This window comes from Herpailurus yagouaroundi, unplaced genomic scaffold (assembly GCF_014898765.1).
Source record: "Herpailurus yagouaroundi ecotype Mexico unplaced genomic scaffold, PumYag 100, whole genome shotgun sequence".
NCBI lineage: Eukaryota > Metazoa > Chordata > Mammalia > Carnivora > Felidae > Herpailurus > Herpailurus yagouaroundi.
In genome coordinates, this window is record NW_024412391.1 from 35361307 (window position 1) to 35379761 (window position 18455).

General features: G+C 40.7%; 1 protein-coding gene across 5 annotated transcripts in view; it reads left to right on the forward strand.

Annotated features, from left to right (window-relative positions):
• ELMO1 (engulfment and cell motility 1) overlaps positions 1-18455 on the forward strand; it is a 641219-nt gene that overhangs the window by 154746 nt on the left and 468018 nt on the right. The window lies entirely within an intron of this gene.

Consider the following 18455-nt stretch of genomic DNA (forward strand, 5'->3'; position numbering starts at 1 on the left):
GAGGTTTTCTGTTGTTACTCACACAGGTGGTCAAGACTCTGCCAGGGCACTTCACGACCCCCAGGTACTTAGCCCTGGAACTTAAGGTTCCAAATGGCTCTGTATGTAAAAGCCATTTGTTTCCTGGGGGGTGTCACAGGAGACCCAAACCTTGAGGCTCTTGAGTGCCACAGCCTGTTTTTTGAAGAGTTGCCTAAAATCTGAAATGTAAGTCAGCCTGCAGAAAGAAGCTATGGTTCTGTCTGGCTCATCAGTTAGAGACCAGACAAAAGGGTCTGGGTGCTTCGGTGAGTGATGAAGGGCTGTGTGCTTTCAGGCACGAACTCTGTATCCTTCTTCAAAGGATAGTTAGAAGGTTGTTTTGATTTTTGCAAAGGAAGAGCATATACATATATGGACTGGCCCACACTAGTCCAACTTAAGGGTCCTCAATTTAGTGTGATTTTATATTTTGTTTTCTCCTTTGCCCATGCAATGGTAAGGCCCTTCATACAAATGCCTTAATAAATGATAACCAGAACATGCCTGATTTGGCATCTTCCATGACATGGAAATTGAACCCCAGGTTCAGTTGGGGATGGGGAAGCAGCATCTACGTGGTCACCAGGTCAGCTGCTGAGCCCTAGCTTGACCCTCTGTGTACTCCTGAAGAGCTGTTGGGATCTGGTGAACAGACACAATAGACTGGAGGGTGGTGAGTGTCTGCGAGACTCAAGGAACAGACTTGGTTTCCATTTGCAAACAAAGTAACACTGCAAGCCCCACATGAATTCTGGAATTAGTCTTTGCTATATGTGTGATTTTTTTTTCTTTTTTTCTTTCTATTTATTTATTTATTTTTTACCAAGTCAGGGGTGTGATGAGTTATCAAACTCTGCGGACCAGAGAAAGGAATAGAATCAAATCACCTGAAACATGCTATTCAGAGCAGGTAGGACTGTAGTCTGCTCAGGGACCTATAACTTTCACTTTCATTCCATCCCTGGGCCTCCTTGCATCTGGGAGTCAGAGAATAATAATAAAATAAAGGCAGGCTGTAACAAGAAATGTGATCCTTGGGGTACCCTACTAAGCTGTGCCTCTGTCAGTCAGGTTTCCTATTTGATGGAAAGAGCTCTGCCCTTTCCAGCTCTGCCAGGCATTCCCCTTGGCGGTGAGGGGGCGTGGGCTTGATGTGAAACTGAGCCCTCTCCTTGCTGTATAAGGAAACGTTCCCTGGAATGGGCTTCGGGTCCCTGCTCAGTCAAGAGGCAGACTTTTTACTCCCAGTGACAGCTGCAAGGCACCGATTTACGGCAGGGCACTAGCTCAGAATTCCAATTACCGTTTGAGTTTGCAAAGAGCCTACATTTCCGTGCCTATGGTGCATTTTTACAACTTGCCACTGTGATGGCCAATATAGAGCCATCCCTCGTTACTAATATTTCTAACCAAATGATTTGCGGAATGAGAGCGCAGGTGATATATATATATACTTAAGGCTTTTTGCTCCTTGCCGGGGGTTGGGGTGGAGGGAAGTGCTGGGGAATCTGCTCGGAATTTCAAGAGGTTAAGAAAGGCAGGTGGAGATGGTGAAGGCTATCAGATTTTGGAAGCCGAGGAACACCTGTGAGGGTGTGGGAAACATGTATTTTCTGTTTACAGTAATTAATTTTTGTTTCAGAGATCAGCTCTCCCTAATGAAGGTAGCATGTGCCAGAGAGTTAATAAAGGATTTGGGGGGGCACTTGCACTTCATGCTTTATGCACACCCATAGCTTGACGCAGTAGCATTCGTTTCTTCTACAACTCTTGACAGTCTATTTCCTTTGGCTGAAGGATGACTAGAGTCGCTGTTGTAAGAGCAGGATATTGAGGATCTGGAGACTAGCACATCCCCTGCGCCCAGGCTGTCATTTTTGCCCGTTAATGCTCCACAGGGCAGGAGGATGGAAGGTATGTCTTCTAGCTTTGACAATTCATGGATCTTCAAGGCGCTTGCATCGCTATGTTTTAGCAGTGGATCAAAGTGTATAGATTTCAAGTAACAGCTTTGTTGCCTCTGTTGGAGGAAATCCACGTGTCTGTCCACATGCACGTCAGCACAATGGAGGAAAAAAAAATCTCAACATTTTAAAATAGATCTTTAAAAACATTACCAAGACTATGTAGTGCTTTAAAAAAAATCCTCCTTCTGAACTTTGAAAGTCTTTTTCTGCACACATAAAGGAAAGGTCTTATGTGGCTGTTTTGCTTAATGTGGGCTGGTTTTATTTTGGACTCTTTGAAACCCAGCGTGAAGGCTAAAATTCTATGTGGAGAAGTAAAAAATGAAAGGAATGGTGAGGTTTTGGTTGTGCTAAATTAAAGTGACAAGGTACTGATAACAGGGCATGGCTGTGCCCACAAATTAGCCCTCTCTAATTTGCTGCTGAGGAAAGGACTGCTTTGGTGTTGCATTGTAATTTCTCTCTTGAATTAAAAGTTTAGAAAGTCTAGTTTGCTCAAAAGAGAAAACCTGGAAAACGTAAGCCTTTCAGTTTTGAAATGGCCCATGGTTCCCCTATGTTCAAGGAACTGTTTGAGCTAATCTTGCTTCAGAAGTATGTAAATTACATGGTATTATGTTTAGAAGCCACACTGTGTGTTGGATTATTTGTGTGCTACTTAAGGTAGCCTTTTCCAAAGTTTTTGTTCCAATCCAGGATGTACTTTGTGTTCCTTAGGTGGCATCTGTGTTTTGTGTGGTCTCCTCTGTATATATGAGGTGCTATAGGGGCGCCTGGGTGGCTCAGTCGGTTGAGCATCTGACTTCAGCTCAGGTCATGATCTCATAATGAATTCATGGGTTCATGAATTCAAGGTGTCCAGCTCTGGGCTGACCGCTTAGAGCCTGGAGCCTGGAGTCTGGAGTCAGCTGGAGCCTGATTTTGTGTCTCCCTCTCTCTCTGCCCCTCCCCCACTCATGCATGTGTGCTCTCTCTATCAAAAATAAACATTAAAAAAAATTAAAAATAAAAAAAAATAAGGTGCTATATTATGTACAGAATAGATTTCTGATGGGGGAAGGAGGTAAAGAAGGCAAAAGTTACTTTCTCCAACTACATTTAGTTCTAGGCAGCAGCTTGATATTGATGGGGAGCTGGGATGACATTAAGTTTCTCCAGGTACAATATGGCCTACCTCAAATTACAATATCCCTGTACCCCAAACTCAGCTTTCTAGAGGGCTGAAATGTTGTCATTCTGCGAAATCAATGATCATATTACAAAAAATTGGCCTCATGGATTGTAGATATGATTCGGGATTGTTTATTACAGTACTGTAAAAAAATGGCAATTCATGATAATTCATCTTTTGTTTTTAGTTTCTGTTGGTGTTTTCTCAAGGAGAGACCCGCTGCTCCATATCAGATTGTCCACTCCTTGATGTTGACACTTGTGTCCTCGTAAGAGGCTTTAATTCATCATGGCTAATCCATACTTAGATAGTTACGGTGTTTCCTAAACTGTGTTCCAAAGGTGGTTAATAGATGTGTTGTGGAAAGGGTTTTATGGTCAAATTTGAGAGACACTGGGATAAACAAAGCTAACAGATTGCTTTACTGAAGGACTTTTCTGGGCCTTTAACATTTATATATGCACATTGTAAATTGTCAGGACAGTGAGTGGAGTAGACATCTGGCACAGGTATCTGTTCCTAAGTGCATGCCTAGGGAACCCTGCCTCAAACTTTGGCTCTGCCTGTCTGCTATGGGTTAAAACTGTGTCCCTCCCGGAAAAGATATCTTAGAGTCTTCCCCTTGCCCCCAGTACCTCAGAATGCGACCTTATTTGGCAATAAAGTCTTGTAGATGTAGTTAGTTAAGGTGAGGTTATATGGGAGTAGGGTGAGCCCCTAATCTATTATGATCAGGGCCATTAATAAAGGGGGAATTTGGACATAGACACATACATACCGTAGGACAGTGCCGTGTGAAGATGGAGTTATGTTGTCACAAGCCAAGGAACTACCAGAAGCTAGGAGAAAGGCCTGGGATAGATCTTTCCTGAGCACGTTCAGAGGGAGCATGGTTCTACCCACACTTAATCTCAGACTTCTCGCTCCAAAACTGTGAGACAACACATTTTTGTTGCTAAGCCCACTCAGTTTGTGGTACTTTGTTATGGCAGCCCTAACAAACATTGCCATTTTAGACTTGGGCTCAGTATCTCAGGCTTGTTTTCAGGGTGGGCTAGAACCACATTCCTAGTTCTAGAAGCTTCTCAGCCAAGCTCTTCTCTGATCTTTTCTGCATTGTGGGTTCATTCTTTTTTTTTTTTTAATTTTTAAAAAATGTTTATTTATTTTTGAGAGAGACAGAGAGTGCACAGGGGAGGGGCAGAGAGAGAGGGAGACACAGAATCCGAGGCAGGCTTCAGGCTCTGAGCTGTCAGCACAGAGCCCGACCTGGGGCTCGAACTCACAAACTGTGAGATTGTGACCTGAGCTAAAGTTGGACGCTTAACTGACTGAACCACCCAGGTGTCCCGGTTCATTCTTTATATATGCTGTGTGTGGTACTTCCACTAGGGCATGCGCCTTCTTCCCATTGACCTGGAACACTGGTTCCTAACTCTAGTTTTACAATGGAATTATCCAGGAAGTCAAAAAAATACTAATGGCCAGGCCCCGCCCTGGGCCAATTAATTATAGTCTCAAATATTAGACTTGAGACTATAGAGTCTGTACCATATTAGAGTATAGAGCTCAAGTATTTCCTTTAAAAGTTCTCCAGGTGATTCTAAGGTGCAAGCAGGGTTAGGAATTACTGAAGGCAGCAAGGGCTGAGTGTATGTCAGGGGGGGTTGGGGGGCTGGGTGATGGAAGCACCAACCAAAATTCAGCAGGGGATGGTGGGTCTCTTGTTGAAGCCAAAGAGCTGGGTTTGAACCCTGGATCTTCCACTTACCTACTGTGACTGTGTAAGAGTCACTTAGTGGCTCTATATCATGGCTTACTCATTTATACAGTAGGGATTATGATTATCCAGTAAGGCTGCTGTAAGGTATCTTAGTGAGGTCAGAGTTCTGTAACAGAATATGATAGACTGGGTGGGTTTTAAACAACACAAACCTATTTTTCAGAGTTTGGAGACTGGGAAGTCTAAGATCAAGGTGTCCATTTGTGTCTGATGAGAGCCCATTTCCTGGTTCATCTTCTTGCTGTATCCTCACATGGTGGAGGGGCCAAGGGAACTCTCTATGGTTCCTTTTATAAGGGCACTAATCCCATTCATGAGGGCTGCACTTTCATGATTTAATGACATCCCAAAGACCACCTTTACCCCCCCAAATACCATCACACTGGGGATTAGGTTTCAACATAGAGATTCTGGGGACACAGACGTTTAGTCTGTATCATGAGAGTTCAGTGAGCAGTATTGAATTCAGGGTCTGAGAGATAAGCATTGAAGACTCTTGGTGAACATGTTCAGGAGACCCTGTGATCCTGTTCTCAGTGAGTCTTCCAAGGCAAGAACAATCTGTCCCTGTAATCTTCTGTCCTTTATCCAAACCTATCCCTTCATTACTCTTCCTTATTCCTCCCTCCCTCTCCAACTGCCTGCTCATAACAATCACAACATTCAAAACAAAGGAAACCTGCATTCTTGGTATGCACACCCTTTCTTCACAAATAAAAAACATTGGTTAAGAGAGTGTGTTTGTTCCTTAAGGAAGTGGGCTCTGGGCCGAGGATGAGGTCACTGTGGCCCATACCACTGTGGGCTGCAGTCACTGCTTTTATAGGTGAAGTCATTCTTAGCCAAGAGCAGGCAGCTAAAGCACAGCATCTGAAATACTACCCAGGAATCCCCAAATTGAAGACAAGCCTGATCTTAGGTTAATAGGTAGCCCACTCTCTTGTGAGAGCTTTCTGGCTCCTGGCTCTGAATCAGAATTAACCCTGGGAATGCCTGTTGAATCCAGATCTCCAGGGGTCAGAGCTGGTGTTTGGTGTTTCAAAGGTCTACAGATTACTCTAATGCAAGGACAGACTTTCCACCCTTCATAGTCTGTATGTATGCATGCATGTATGGGTGTAGGCATGCATGCATTTTGTCATGTAGAAATCCAAGTACTCATTCAGTGCTTCATTCACACATGTCAGTGTGTGCCAGGCTCTCTTCTAGATGGGATATTGGTATGAATGAAACACTCATGTTCACTTGAAGCTTCTTTTCTAGTGAAGAATCCAGAAAATAAACATGTAAACAAATACCTGACATAATGTCAGACTTTGAGGAGCACCAATAAGAAAATAATATAGAGGAGGCAGGTGGGAAGGACAGGACATTGTTTTGGTTAGGGATTAAAGCAGGCTTCCCCAACGAGACAACGTTGGAGCCTGAGTAAAGAGAGGGAGCAAGTCACAGAGCAATTTGGTTGGGGGGATGTTCTAGGCAGAGGAGAGCTTTGTGTCTGGTGTGCTGGAGAACAGCAGGGCCAGTGGAGTGGACTAGACAGGGACAGAAGTGCAGAGAGGAGTGGAGGCCAGACCATAGAGGCCGACAGACTATGCATATGGCTTTGAATGTTTTCTCAGTGTGATGGGATGCAAAGTTTTGGGCAGGGGAATGACACGATCTGATCTGTGTATTAAATGTATCACTCTGGAGAATTTATTGACCATTGTCGGACAAATCCCAGAGTCCCAAGGAGGCCCACTAAGAGGTATGTTTTCAGGCACTGTCCAAGGAGGTTTATTCATTTGCTCCCAGAAAAGTAGTAAACCAATTCCTAGGCAGTGTTGGCTATGCTTAGAACATCAAAACAAAGTATAGAATGTAAACTTTTTACACTTTGTCAAATCTGTATATTTTAAAATATGATAGCTGCAGTGTTATTTTAACGAGACGATAAATTCAAACAAATTTGTGTTCTTTTGTATTGCTGTCTTTTCTTGTGTGCAACCCTTGTTAGTTTTATTACAGGTTACAGTAATGGAAGTAATTTGTAGGGGTCAAATTTTTGAGGCAAGTTATTGAGTAGATCTAGAATTTAGTGTTTTCCTGACAAACAAATGGAGAATTTCCAGTTTTCCTATAATCTAATTATTGTGATCCCTCTTGTTGGTAAGTATTGTATCTTTCCTAATGACTGGCACTTTTTATTTGCATGTGTATCACTTCATTCATCTTGTTTGAGTGTAAGTAATTGAATGTCTGTTGTGGACTAAGTGTGTCCATCCAAAATTTGTGTGTTGAAGTCTAATCCCCAATGTGGTGGCCTTTGGGAGGTGGTTTTACACTTTTCCTTAACATGTTAGAAGATAAAAAGGGAAAGTAGTAGAAACATTGTACTTGGTAATAAAAGAGATAGGTAGAAAACAAAGATGAGCCGTCAAATAAAAACTGAACATATAACAAAAAATGTATATGTAGATTCATTTGTGAAGTGTTTCAAAATTTTTGTGTTAGATGCTATGTAACAAAGGATAAGTAAAAATTCATGAACTCACTGGACATATACAATCTTAACCAAGTACTCAAAGTTGATACCCTCCCTCATCAATGGGATAAACCAACTGCATGTGCCTCCTGATATGAGGTATGACACCACTCCTGTTATATTTCTGCCAAAAAATCAAGAGTCTCATTTCAAAGAAACATTAGGAAAACCCAAATAATGGGACGTTCTACAAAATAACTTTTGTAGATTTTACCTTACTTTCAAAAATATCAATGTCACAAAGACAAATAAAGACTGAAGAACTCTCCTAGATTGAAAGAGACCAAAGAGCTAGATAACTCAATGCTGTAAGTCATCCTGGATTAACTCCTAGACCAGGGAAACAAACTCTGGTCTTTTATGATAAAGGACATTATTGGGGCAATTAGTGAAAGTTGAATAAGGCTTGTAGATTATATAATAGTGTTGTATCAATTTTAACTTCCTGATTTTGATAATTGTGCTGTGATTATGTAAGTGAATGTTCTTGATCTCTAGACATGCACATTAAAGCATTTAGGATAAAGGAGCATCACATTTGCAACTTTCTCATAGATAGTGCCAGAGGAGGAAAAGCTCTTTTTCCTCTATCCTCCTAGGTTCTCCGGCTGGGGCTCTGCACATTAGACTGACAAAAGATGAAATAATGAGAGAAAAACAAACAGAAGTTTATTGCAGCATGCATACACATAGGAGAAACTCAGTGTTGGGTAACTCAAAGGGGTGGTTAGAACTTGGGCTTTATAGCATCTTCACAAAAGAACAGTAAGTTTCAAAGAAGTGATAAAGTCAAAGGAAAAGGGTTTTAGGTTTTCAAGGGTAGCAAACTATGGGAAGATAAATATGTGGGGCAACTGGAAGGTAAGGGTTAATTTAGTAAGGCTTGTTTATGCAATTGCATCTTGGTGCCATCTCATCCTAGGGGATAAGGTTGTCTTCATCCTGGTATGGAAAGCAGGGGATACCTTTATGGGGGATTTTGTGTTCTGTTGTCAGGCAGATTGGCAGAGGGCAGAAAGCTCATCCTGTGTATGCCCTTTTTAAAAATTGCCTTCAGCCCACAGTAATCCTGATGCTAGACCAGCACATTTTGGGGATGGCATACTCTGAACTCCTTCACTCTTCTGAAATAATACAAGAAAAAGAGATAAAGCTACTGTGATAAGATGTTAGTATCAGAGGAATCTGGACAAAGAGTATATTTCATATTCCTACTGGGGTTTTTTCTAAGTCTCCAATTAGTTCAAATTTGAACCCTAAATTGAGTTTAGGAGTGTATTTTCCTCCAAATTTCAAACACCCCATAAGCTAGCGTTTTCTTTTTTTCTTTTTTTTTTAATGTTTATTTATTTATTTTTGAGAGAGTGAGAGAGAGGGAGAGGGAGAGAGAGAGCGCGCGAGCATGAGCATGATCAGACGAGGGGCAGAGAGAAAGGGAGACACAGAATCCTAATCAGGCTCCAGGCTCAGAGCTGTCAGCACAGAGCCTAATGTGGGGCTCAAACCCGCCAATCGTGAGATCATGACCTGAGCCAAAGCCAGACACGCAACTGACTGAACCACCCAGGTGCCCTTGGTGTTTTCTTAATGGTAGAAAGAAGGCTTCTTTTTTAAAAATATAAGGCAAGTATTTGAGATTGCCTTAAATATTTTATCAATTAGCTAAAAACATTTCAACATTATCACGTATCAATAGAGCAGTGTGAGTCTTGACATGCCAAGAGAGCCAGTTAAAATTAAGTGGACCAGTGGGAGGTATTTTTCTTATACTTGATTCTTAAATAGCCTTAAATAGTCTCCAATTCTTGAATAGAAAACTAATGTGCAATTTAAAGTATTTACTTCATACTGCTCATAAATCTGAAGATTTGTCTCCTTGTTTTGAATGTGTTTTAAAAGAGGACATAAAAATTTACTAAGAAGTGAGACATTTACCGTAGAGGGGATTTCCTGAATAGTGACAGTGATCTGGAAACTTGTCAAAGATTCTGTCCACTCCTGTAGGCTAGAAGGAGGCACAAATATTTGATGTCTCATGTTCTACATATAAATTTACCTGGACATTGGTTTGTAGATGGTTCAAGCTTTGACTGTTAAAAATATGTGTAATTGCATAAACTCACATTTTTGTTAATCTTAGAGCCTACGTCACAGTGTGAAATCACCTGTTGTTGTTATAAATAACTTGGGGCTCCCTTATGAATTGTCACTTAAGAAGTAGTAGCTAGTTCTGGCAGTTTTACTGTTCAGAGATGGTGTAGCTTAGTGGCTCATTTTGTACAGACTGTTGTCCACTTCATGGAGAAGAGTTTTGCCTCTTTCACCCTGCACTTTCTACTGGAACTCTGATACACTGGCAATCCCGAGGTTTTATTCATTATGACCACTCTACCTAGAGTAATGGTACCCTGTTTTTGAGAGAGCAGTTCTTTTGTGGCTAGTACTGATCTAATGAATGGACAAAGGCTGTGAACTTGGACATTATCTGGGGTCTGTCCTCACTCTACAGCAGCTGTAGAACCTTAAATAAGCTACAATCAATACTCAGTATTTGTGGATTCTGTATTTATGAATTTGACTACTTGTGAGTATTTATAACTCTAAATCAGTGCTTCTAGTGCTTTTACAGTCATTCACAAACATGCACTGAACAGTGAAAATTCTGAGTTGCCCAGTGAGCACATTCCCAGCTGAGGTCGAACAAAGCAACACTCTGCCTTCTTGTTTCAGCTCTCGTGATGTAAACAAATGTCCTTTTCATGGTCTGTTTGGTGCCATGTTTTTCACATTTTTATGCCTTTTGTTGTGATTTCACTCTTTAAAATTAGTTCCAAGCGTAATGACAGAGTGCTGTCTAGTGTTTCTAAGTGCAAAAGTTTGTGCCATGCTTAAGAGAAAAATGTCTGTGTTAGATAAGCTTGTTCAGGCAGAAGTTACAGTGTTGCTGCCATGAGTTCAATGTTAACGAATCAACAGTTCATATTAAATAAGATATCTTTAGGCAGAAACACACATAGAACAAAATTGTGTATAGATTGGCTGACAAAAATGTGGCTGTTGGCTCACAGGAACCTAACTGTGTATTTCCCTTAGGAGCAATAGTTCAGCATTTGCCAATTCAGTGATCCCAGTGACTTTATAGAGAGTATCACTAGTGCAAATAGAGAGAAGTGACTTTATATTTGACCTCTCTGAATTTCAGCTTCCTTATAGATAGGGTGCCTATATATCTTACTCATCATACAGCCCAGAGTGAAAGTGAGAATTTATCGAACAGTATGCTGGTTCACCGAGTCTAAACAATTATTGTCGAGAAAACTGGGTCATATTACCTATCATAGGTAATATGGAGCTTAAAATACCTAATTTCAGGAGCACTCAGCAAATATTTATGGACCATCTCCTACTTTCCAGGTAGAGCATGAGGTCGGATCGAACCTGACCCTTTCTAGGAAGACCTTAGTGGCTGAAAACTAATGAATGAGGAGAGAATGATGCAAGATAACATCCTGTTAAGGATTCTAGGGGCAATGGGAATCTTTTGAGAGATTCTAAATAGGGAAGTGATAAGACATTTAAAAAATTCTCTGTAGTGAATGGAATTGGGAGTGGAGGGGGGAATAAGTCAATGCAAGGGAAGTGTCAGGAGGCTACTGCAATAGTCCCAGCAAAAATGATGGTGAAAGTGGAGGTGAAAGAAGACTGACGTACTTAGGAGTTCATTTCTCTTGGTCTTGACAATGAATATGAATGTACGGAATGAGGAAAAAAGCTATCAGGAATGATCCTCAGATTGCTTGAATAGAAGTCCGTTTTCTGAAAAGAGAAATGTTGAAGGAGAACCATTATGGTGAGCAGAGTCAAGCATTTAGTAAGTTAGATTTAAGTATATTTACATAGAAGACCATCTGTAAATTTTAGTTTTTTCCCCCTTTTTATTTCTGGCAATAGCAATTTTTAAAATGATGTTTGTTTTTTTCTCCCCTCTCTCTTTATCTCTGTGGGTTTGTGCATATTGGTGTCCAAATCTGGTTACTACTCTTTCATTTTCCATACCAATTTTCCAAGCATTCTTTTGCACACGTTAGTTGGAAGTCGGTTAACACCCCATGTCTTCAGTTCTGCCACTGTCTACAAGTATGCGGTTTTCCTGGTCCAGGTTTCAGAACTGCTTCAGGCTGCCCAGGAGAGACAGAAGTATGGGCGTCATCTGGTTATCTGGTCCAGGTTCTTACACAGGCCACACAGAGTGGTCTGACTCTGGCCTTCCGAGGGTGCAGCCCTTTAGTGCACACACGGGAGCTCAGCTGCTGCAGTGCTGGCTCTCCATTCCAGCATGACTGGTTTTTTGGGAGCCTTCTCCAGATCCTGTTTTTGAACTTGGGTTATACTTCTAACTCCCCAGTCTTTGGGATCTGTTGGGAGGAAAACTTCTCTCTACCCACTTAGCTTCAAAAGGTCTGGGTCCTGCCATTTAACTGACAAGAGATTAACAGGGAAAAGCAAAGATTTATTTACATGTGCATGCAAGAGTACTCAGTATTGATTAACTTGCCTAATAGAGATAAAGGTTTATATACCAACTTAATAAAAAAGAGATGTTTAGAGCTTCAGTGGGGAAGTATGGAAAGTTCTGTTGGGCTTTTTGATGCTAATGCACAACTGAATTCATTGGTCCTGGTGCTAAGGGTTAGTCTTCTCTCTCCAGGCAGAGAGGGTGGTGGGGCGTAAGGGGCCTCGTCTGTACTGTAGGCTGTATTTTTTGAAGCCTCTGCTGAAGTTTAGATAATTTTCTTTCTGTGGTTGCTGATTGTGCTGATGTTTTTAGTTTGCAGTAATTTTAATACCTCTTTGGTGGGCTGTTAATTAATCTCTTCAGACTCTAGGTTTCCTTTTCTGTCAGAACAATCCAAACCCATCGGTCTAATTAAATTGAATGTCCTAAGAGAGGGATTCTGGATCCCTTTTTTCCTGTGGGTAGAGGATGGCTCCTCTATCCTTATGCACATGTATCCACCTTCTCGTCCTTGATCTACTCTGCCTATCAAGGAGTACTGGAGAGGGGTAACCCTGCTCAGGTCACTGAAGGTCACTCCTCCTCCCTCTTGTCAGTGGTACTAGTTCACCCCTCATTTGCATAACTGTGTGAGGCCACCTTGTTTACTCATCACTAAACTAAGATCTGCTTATAGTGATTTATCTTTGTCCACTCACAGACAGACAGACAGACACACGGTCTGGCAGTTTCCCTTTTTCGAAACTTGTAAGACCTGCCACATCCTGTGGAATCAGAGACTTTTAACTAATGGGTAAGTAAGAGACGCTGTGAATTACAGACTCACAGATTTCTTGCAACTTTTTGGTCTTGGATAAATGAAAAATGCTTAAAAAATAGTGAACATTAGGTGAGGTCAGCTTTGATAAAAGGTAAAATCCTAAACTTTTGCTAACTGGTTTGTCCCTTCCCTCTCAAGCTGCATGAATCTGTGCTTTTTGGCTAGGAAGAATTTGATCTGTTTACCAGCTCATAAACCCAGGAAGGCTTCCCTTCTTTTTCACTTACCAAGTTTTTAGCAGGGAGAGGAGTAACCTCTTAAGATGTGATTATGCGTGCTTTTGAGTACTGCTTTGCCTCTAAGGAGAGGAAATACTGTAGGGATCAGGGACATAGGAACAAAGAACCAAAAATTACTTTGTAGAAGTTCTAAATTGAAAAAAAAACAAACGATTAACTAGTGTTCTCTTTATCTGGCGAGTGGTAAGGAAGCCTCAGATACAGTCTATTCAGCTTTTTGCAAGACTTCCAGAAATGTATTAATAAGTTCTTGGACAACATGGAGAAAGGGGAGCTGGATGTTGATACAGTCAGACACAAATGGTTGCATAACAATCTCATTCTCAGCCACCACCTCCTTCTTTTTCCTTCCTGGGCTGCTTGGGTGTCCAAGGTTCTGGCTTTCAGCCAGGACTCACTGGTGTGCCAGTCGTGGCCAGCATCCATTACGATTGGTCATTGTGGACCCTGTGCTGGTATTAAGTATTTTACATGTGGTCTCAGGGTATAATAAACTAGAGCTCTTGGGGAAGGCTGGCTGAAGCTGGACTAGGGCCAGCTAGCTCCTTGGGAACTTTGTGCATGGTGCCCACCCCCCCACATATAATTAAAATAAAAAACAATCATAAAATAAGTGTCAGGAAATCCAACACAGTGCACATATTCTCATGATGATGACCTTAGTATGTTTTTAGAACTATAAAGTAACAAATAATGTTTTATTTTCTCATTGACTGGATGTGCCTGCTTTGTTAGTCCCTTAAACATGAGCCTTTGTTGAACTCAGAGCAGGCCTCCTACGGCAGCAGGGAAGGGAGAGAATTGGGAACTATGGATTGATTCTACTTACATTTCAAGTTTCTATCCATAGTTGTGTTGGCTTAAAGTGAGTAAAAATTGTTTGCATAGCCATTAGTGTTTACGATAACGTGTTGAGTTGTTTAAAAGAACAGCACTGCTTAAATTAAAATAGCACCACGCACAAATAAGCCATAGACTCCTTGCAGTGGAACGATGAAGCACAATATTCAACAGAGGGATTTACCGCAAAAGTCTAAATTTATTAAACTCCCTCTTTTGCATATTGGTTTAGTTAGATTGTTTGCTTTTGGCTTTAGGGCAAGTAAGTGTGCCTTTCCCAGAACAGATGTCCCCTAGCGCTGTCTTCAGCTTTACATCTGCTTCTCCTGTTGTAATGTGACATGCTGACTTACAAAGCAGATGGTGTGGCGGGATTTCAGGTGAGGCTCATTCAGGTGATTCTTCCCTTAGGTGTCACAGCACACTGACTATTGCTCAGCACCAAGGGTGAGATCAGAAGCGTGGAGGGGGGAATGTTGCTTTTACAAGCCTCAGGATACCGGGCTGGCTGTGGCTACATTTGCCGTCATTAAGAGCCTGTCAGACTGGGGAGATGATGTCTCCTGATAATCGCTCTCTTCTGCTCAACGCCAAGTTGAAGAGAAAGATAATTGTGAGAAAAGAGCGCTGAAGAGAAGCGTCGACTGTCAGATCCCTTAAAGAGTGAGGGATTTATCTAGGAATACAACTGAAAATACCCATTAAATATGTAAATTAGACTGAAGGGGTTGGCAGAAAGAGTGGCGTTATTTATTGAATTACTGCGTTTTTATTAGTTTGAAATATACTTACATATGTTTCAGTTAGCCCTGGGGAGGAGAGAAAAGTTTATTAATACAACTCTAAGTTATAAAAAGTGTTATTTAGTTGCTATAATTTTAAAAATGAGATGTGTAGGATAGGGGAGGATAAAAAGAAATCTATGGAAAATCCTATTTTGGACCTACCTGGCCTTATGATTTTAGAACATTAAACACAGTGATCATGTATTGTATATTTATGTGCCAGTGTCTCATGGAAGCACTTGACTTCATATAATCATCCCAGCACACCTGTGACATAGTGGTCCTACCCACATTTAACAGATGAGACGTTGAGGATTAAGGGATTTGCCTAGTCACTCTGGTAGTTAGTGATAGAGCCAGTTAGTGATAGTGATCTCAGAGATTAAGGTTTTAACCACACGAAAATGCGTTGGTTGCCTCAGTCACTTTTCTAGTTACCTTCCCTGTTTTAAAAAAGCGGGGACAGGGGTGCCTGGGTGGCTCAGTCGGTTGAGTGTCCGATGCTTGGTTTCAGCTCAGGTCATGATCTTGTGGTCCTGGGTTGATCCCTGCATCAGGCTCCCTTGCTGGCAGTGAGGAACCTGCTTGGGATTCTCTCTCTCCCTCTCTCTGTGGCTCCCCAGCTTATGTTCTCTCTCTCTCATAACAAATAAGTAAAACTTTAAAAAATTAAAAAAAAATTTAACAGTGGGGACAGGACTAAATTATTTTTAATGAATCAGTGAGTTTTAGAACTAGAAACTCATTGCTTTTTTTAAAAAAAACTGAGCAGACCCAATGTTTATCCTATACTTACTGCAAAAGGTCAAGACAATGACTAAGTGGTAATTAATTACTAGCAAGTATTTGTAGCAAATTAAGTCATTTCAGGATTTTACTTTTGACAATTATTTGTATTAGTTTTAGTAACAGAGACATGGAAAGAAGGTATTTCTGAGCCATATCTCAGTTGCTTTCTCATTTCTGTCTGTATGACCCTCCCCCCACCCCGTCGTACTCTGGAGTTGCTAAATAATCATATGACAAGCCATCAGCTCATCAAGGGAGTGATGAGTAAATGCAAGGGGTGCGTGAGAGGAGGGAATTTCAGGCAAGGAATAAGAGACAAGCCACTGAAGAGAACCAGGAAGAGACTGTTGATTCTGTGCTTTTCAAAAGTGAAGGTTATTTAACTCTGCCTCCTTAGAAAACATGCTCCTTCCTCCTTTAGGAAAGAAAAGATCCATTCTTTAGCAGGTCACAGATTCTTTTACATAGTGCAGTTTATTAAGATGTAGCTACTTTATCTTTATTAAAATTTTTAAAAAATGTTTATTTATTTTTGAGAGAGACAGAGCACAAGTGGAGGAGGAGCAGAAAGAGAGAGACAGGAAGACACAGAATCTGAAGCAGGCTTCAGGCTCTGGGCTGTCAGCATAGAGGCCAACAAGGGGCTCGAGCCCATTAACCATGAGATCATGATCTGAGGCAAAGTTGGAGACTTAATGGAGTGAGCCACCCAGGGGCCCCAAGATGTAGCTACTTTAAATATATACAAGAAAGTTTAAATGTACTTCCATTATTTATTGCTATAGGGACATTTCATCCTTTTGTTATCATGCTAAAATCTGGTATTTCACAAAAGTTAATTTTCTAGGTAAATAAATACCAAAACGTAACATTTTAATTAATTAATTTTTTTTTTGTTTTTGAGAGAGAGAGAGCAAGTGGGGAAGAGGGGCAGAGGGAAAGAGAGAATCTTAAGCTCCTTTAAGATTCTTTTTAAAAAAAAAATTTAAAAAATATTTATTTTTTGAGAGAGAGTACAAGTGGAAGAGGGGCAGAGAGAGGGAGACTCAGAATCTGAAGCAGGCTCCAGGCTCTGAGCTGTCAGCACAGAGCCTGACGCGGGGCCAGAAACTGGGAGCCAGGCCATGAGATCATGAGTCAAAGTCCGATGCTCAGTCGATCGAGCCACCGAGGTGCCCCCCAATTAAGATTCTTAAGATTGAGATGTGGGGCTCCATCTTCCCATGCCAAGATCATGACCTAAGCCAAGATTAAGAGTTGGACACTTAAACTGAGTGAGCCACCCAGGCACCTCTTATTAACGTTTTCATTTTAATAAATTATGATAGAATTTTACATTTTTAAGTATACCATATAGGCAAATGAGGATATATAACATACGTATTGTTTAATGAGGAATAATAAAAAATTAATACTCATTTACCCGCCACCCATCCTGAGAAATGGAACTTTATAGTACCTTTGAAGCCCTGATCCCATTCCTCTCCCTCATCTTTGTAACCTTTGTCCTGAATATTTAATTCATGATTTCTTTTTATTTTTTTATTTTATTTTATATTTTATTTTATTTTATTTTATTTTATTTTATTTTATTTTATTTTATTTTATTATTTTTAGGGTTACTTAAATATAGACAGTAACTTTGGAACTTTATAAAAATGGAAATATTTTGTATTAAATTCTCTGTGCCTTGTTCAACATTAACATTATGGTTCTGAGATCCACCCATGTTGATACATGTAGCTGTACTTCCTTTTCATTCTTTATAGTGGTATTCCATTTTATGAATATGCCACCATTTATTTTTCTCAGGATAGACATTTATTTGAGTTGTTTCCAGTCTCTTGCTGTGAGGATGATGGTATGAATATTTTTGTGCACCTCTCCTAGAGCAGATGAGTAACAGTTTCTCTAGGGTGTATCCCTGGGGAGGAGAAGCTGTGTTGTAAGGGGTGTATACACCTACCACCTTACTGGGCAGTGCCGTCATGATCCCAAAGTAGTTGTGCCATAAATTCTCCCAGGAGCACATGAAGTTCTTGTTGCTCCACATACTTTCTACACTTGGTGTTGTCAGATTATATAAACTTTCTAGCCTCAAGGATGTAAAATGGTGTTGCATTGGAGTTTCTTTCCATTTTCCTAATTACTAATGAGGCTGACCATCTTTTCATAGGTTTATTGACATTCATGTTTTTTTTTTAAATAGGAAAAAATTAGAGACTATTGTTCATCAACAAAAGAAACCCAAAAGAACTTCATGTTTTCTCTTTCATGAAATGCCAAAATGTGTTTATGTTGCTTATCCTTTTTTATATTGATTCCTTGCAGCTCTTTTTATATGCTATGTAATAAGTCTTTATTCATTATAAATGTTACAAATATCTTTTCAATAAGTGATATTAAAAAAAACTTGGGGCATGTGGGTGGTTCAGTAGGTTGAGTTTCCAATGTCCAACTCTTTTTTTTTTTTTTAATTTTTTTTTTCAACATTTATTTATTTTTGGGACAGAGAGAGACAGAGCATGAACGGGGGAGGGGCAGAGAGAGAGGGAGACACAGAATCGGAAACAGGCTCCAGGCTCTGAGCCATCAGCCCAGAGCCTGACGCGGGGCTCGAACTCCCGGACCGCGAGATCGTGACCTGGCTGAAGTCGGACGCTTAACCAACTGTGCCACCCAGGCGCCCCCAATGTCCAACTCTTAATTTCGGCTCAGGTCATGATGTTACAGTTCATGAAATTGATCTTGTACAGCACTGTGCATTGACAGCTGGAGCCTGCTTGGGATTCTCTTTCTCCCTCTCTCTCTCTCTGCACCTCCCTTGCTGACTCTCTGTCTCTGTCTCTGTCTCTTTAAAAAAAAAAATAAACATTTAAAAAAATATGATTTACAAATATTTTTAAAAAATTAACCAAGTAAATTAAAAAAAAATTTTTTAAGTTTATTTGTTTATTTTGAGAGATAGAGTGAGCAATCAGGGGAGGGGCAGAGAGA